This window comes from Patella vulgata, chromosome 1 (genome assembly GCF_932274485.2).
Source record: "Patella vulgata chromosome 1, xgPatVulg1.2, whole genome shotgun sequence".
NCBI lineage: Eukaryota > Metazoa > Mollusca > Gastropoda > Patellidae > Patella > Patella vulgata.
This window is the reverse complement of record NC_065879.2, coordinates 60,404,709-60,409,372: the sequence shown is the minus strand read 5'-3', so window position 1 is coordinate 60,409,372 and position 4,664 is coordinate 60,404,709. Positions and strand designations below refer to the sequence as shown.

General features: G+C 36.8%; 1 long non-coding RNA gene across 1 annotated transcript; it reads left to right on the top strand.

The window, feature by feature from the left end:
* Window positions 1-3,076: 3,076 nt before the first annotated feature.
* LOC126831847 (uncharacterized) lies at window positions 3,077-4,010 on the top strand. Its single transcript, XR_007684389.2, has 2 exons — window positions 3,077-3,144; window positions 3,589-4,010. It is a non-coding gene; the product is annotated as an uncharacterized LOC126831847 (long non-coding RNA).
* The last annotated feature ends 654 nt before the right edge of the window (window positions 4,011-4,664 follow it).

Genomic DNA, 4,664 nt, shown 5'->3' with positions numbered 1-4,664 from the left:
CTGGGAAAAGTTTGTGATATTTCAATTTTTCAAGAGAGAACTTGTTTTCATCGTTGTGATAATTAGTTGTGCAATGGATTTTATCGAACGGGAGTTTATTACAAACACACAGGTAAGTTTATAATAACCAAAGTTAAGTAGTTTGTTCATAATCGAAGAAATCCGTTTAAAATTTACCAAGACTGAGACAGTAAGCATAATTTTGATAAATTATGACTCCATTTTACTCCTTTTCAATTCTTTGGATGACGATTACATCACCTTTTGATACGCCCACATGGAAATGTGGTCGCATATTGTCATCGCCCTTGTCCGTAGGTTTGTCCGTCGTCTACAGACATGATTATTTTGAAATTGATATGTTGTTTATTTTAATGAGATGAATCCTATTTAATTTCAATAATTTCCGTTTCTTCTGGAGTTATGGCCCTTGTTTCACTTTGTGAAATTCATTTGCATCTTTTAAATTAGTGAAACGAAGACGTCTGTTAAATTTCTGCGATTTCCATGAATTATGTCTAAGAGTTGTGGCCCTTGTTTCACTTTTTCGAAATTTGTGAACGCGCGAACAACAAAATTATCATCCGATTTGTATGAAATTTGTATGCATTATTTAAATTAGTAAAACACAAAACAAAAAAATCTGTCAAATTTCAACAATTAAGGCCCTTATTTCAGTTTGTAGAACCTTTGTAAACCCACAAACGACGAAAATTATAATCTTGTATGAAATTTTCTTGTAAATGCCCACATTACCTACTAAAGAATGAATACGCGACAATCCCTGTTGACTGCGCAAACGATTAAACTGCTATGGGCATATGTTTCGTTGCCTGACAACCTAACTTACTTGATGTTATACTGGCCACATACTACATCCAATTTTCGAACGGTATTAAACTTTTAAATTAATAAATGCACCCATGATGCTGTTTTCTCAGCAGTTATCAATGCGTCGACCATGTTTGTTCTCCCTCACACCAGCTATGAGGTAGTGTGGGATTTGAGAACGGGAACGTGTTCGTGAACGCATTCCAGACTGCTGAAGTCCGACAAGAACCCATTCTCCGTCCGTTCTCTGCACCGGAACACTGTTTCGAATATTCCCTAGGGGTATTTAGCAATGGGAGGAAACCGGAGGACCCGGAGAAAACCCACAAGGCTGGACAGGCGACCCTATTCCTAGTCACATTCAAGTGGGGAATCACATAATAATGGCCTATTTCAAATAAGATATTTGCATATAAAGAAAGTAGGCCTACAGCCTCTTTTCAAATGTGATATTTGCATATAAAGAAAGTACAAACTTAAATCGTCAGTGCTGGATAAACTAGCCAAAGGATTCGGCTGAATCAATTGGCGCTAAACTTCACCTAGTTTATCCACTGACATACGCCTGAATCAAACATGTTTGATATATTTGGCCGAATTGTATTTGAGTGGTGTGTCCGCTTCGCCGAAGCATTCATCTGATTTTAGAATTCATTAGCCAATCACCACTCATTCATATCGGGTGGGTATCACAAACTAGCAGTCGAACTGTGAAATGAAATGGGGTTTAACGTCCTACTGTTTTGCTCCGAACTGGGCTAATGAAGACAGGCATACACCACACAGTGTGCTATGAGGGAAATTTTACCCGGACAGCGGCACTGTGGTGTATCGAATTCCAACTGTCAAGGGATCTTTTACGTGCACGCCAACGTGTACACGGGATCTCGCTTTTTCGTATCATCCGAAGGACTAGACAGCTGTCCTTGTCAGGCCCTCCGTCCTGCATCACTGACAAGGGGGAACCACGCCGGAAAATCTGGGTGAACTTTCTCGGCCAATGCAGGGATCGAACACCTGACCTCCAGGCTAGCGAGCCAGCGTCTTACCCACTTAGCCACCATGACGACTAGGCAGGGAATCCATGCTGAAAAATCCAAATGAGCTTTCTTGGTCAACACTGGGAGCAAACCTGCAACCTCCCGGGTACCAAGCCAGTGCCTTACACACTAAGCCACATGGCTCTCTTCTAATTACTGTGACAGTCCAGTCACATGACAAACAAGGGTTATTAAAACAGATTTTCACGGCTTGGGTAAGATCTTCGGGATTCAAATGGTTTTAGATATCACACAGTTTGTATATGGTAAGGTATCTTAAACAGTTTATTACATGTCACATATTCATATTTTTCAGTTTCAATATTAGATGCCATAGCAAATCAAAGATCATATAATAGAATAAGTCAAAAAACCCAAATATGGAAAAAGAAAGAGCTGAAGAAATGGTGATTTGAGCACCTATGCTTTCTCATAGGTGTTTTTGGAGGGTGAGTGTTCAATTCTAATAGAAAAGATTGTTGTTATGGTATTTTAGAATCTCACCATAATGTGTTTGGCACAATATAGCCCGGTTGGAGCTGATGTGACATAAACCTCGATTTCATTTTAATATTTTGAATATTAAAATTCAGTTTAGTATAGTAAAACTGTGAACGTACATGTATGTGCACAGACAGAATCTTACTTATGTCCAGATACATGTAGATATGACTATCTCATCTGTGGGGACCCACGGTGACCAAGTTGGTTAGACACTGGTTCGCATATTTTAAGGTCGCGGGTTCGATCCCTGCATTGGCCGAGAAAGTTCACCCAGATTTTCCGGCGTGGTTTCCTCTTGTTAGTGATGCAGAACGGAGGGCCTTACAAGGACAGCTGTCTAGTCGTTCAGATTGAACAAAAAAACGTGGTCCCATGTACACATTGGCGTGCATGTAAAAGATCCCCTGGCAGTTAGAATTTGATACAAGAGTAGGCCTTAGGGTCACGGTACCCGGCAAAATTTCTCTCATAGCACACTGTATGGCATATGCCCAACCTCATTAGCCCAGTCGGAGCTGAACAGTAGGATGCCGAACCCCATTTCATTTTTTTCATTTTGTCTCATCTGTGACAAAGCAAACCAACACATTACCATACAATGTAATTAAATTAAAACTTTCATCTTTTAACTGTCGAGTCAATTTAAGTCAACTAATACATAGTATGTTTTTTTTCTCAGTTAACTACATCAAAAAGATCAAGACAGTTGGAAATGGCTATTCATATTATGGAAACTTTTTCTCACCAGAGCTTGATAATCAGGTAAAATGTAAGTACCATACATATTTGTATTTTTTATCATCAACTAGTTCTATACACTTGCTTGGTAATCTAGTTATTCTTCTTGGGGCAATGCCTAGGACTCTCCTATTCAAGTCGTGGCATTCTTGATTTTTGACAATCACATCCATTGATTTTCTTCAAGTTGTGATAGACCCTATGTGTATTTTTACAGTAAATAGCAGTATAAAAATGATGGACAATATTTTACTTTTCAAATAGATTTTAATAGGTAATATCCAATTTGTTGTCGATGGAAATAAAATATAATAATCTGCCTGGGTCTGTTACTGGACAAGACACAATAAGTGTTACCCAAAGATGAAACAAAATAGAGACTCAGTCTTGATGTGGCAAAATAAATTGTTTATTTAAACATTGTGAACCATAAATAGTAAGAAAGTATTCTTATTGCCTACTTTTAATTTTTTAGGCTGGAAGATTATTTGATGTATGATAACAACAAGAGATCCCAAGCACCAATATATTTTATAATTCTGGAAAAGAATGCATTTGACCCAATTTTTGAATATTTATTTTTTGTTTTTACTGTTAAATATTCTTCCCAAACACAATTAGATTTTAATTCTCTACAGAAATTTATGTATAATATAGAATGTAAAGTGACATATTAATCACTTAGAATTTGGTCGGAAATTATAAAGTATTTAATAGGCATAATCTAGAAACCAAATGTAGATCAAATATACCCAGAATTACAAAAAACCTTGACCTACATTAAGGTGACTTTCCCTTGCTTATGAAATGAAATAGGGTTTAAGATCCTACTTTTCTGTGTTATTATGGTGATTCTGCCCTACAACCTACTCTTATATCAAATATTTCAACTGTCAAGGGTTGTTTAAAGGGAACCCAGGAGGGCCGAATGGTTAACACACGCACATTGGATCAGAAGGTCTGTCATTGAGTCAGATAATTCAATTGTCAAGGGTTCTTTAAAGTAAACGCAGTGGGGGTAGTTTCAATTCCGGGCTTATACCCAATTATCCCTTGCCATGTCCTACACTACTAACGTGTGGGAACTATGTCGGAAAATCCAGTTGAAATTTCTTGGCCAATGCCTTATACTCACTGAACCATAGTGACTCCTCCTTGCTTTTGACTTGTGATTATTTATATATATTTTGTACATATTATTTAATGTTTGCGATTTTCTCTGATATTTTTTTATTTTTCAATCCTGTAATCTTGATGCTTTGCTCCTTTTATGTACAAAATATTCATTTTGTTTGTTGTTTTTTTTTAATGAGGAAAAGGTTCTACATCATTTTATTACTCCTGCAAAATAGTGCATTTTTCTTTTGTTAGTTTTCTGTGTATGCTAGTTTTTTCCAGATGCCTCACAAATCACTTGTAAAATGACTTTGTAGCACTTTTCAGTTTCTGAAAGTATTTCAATTTAGTGCATAATTAATCTAATTAGGTCTTGGTTTGGATGTTATTAAATTTAGATATATTTGAATTATATATTTTTGGGGTATGGGGTAG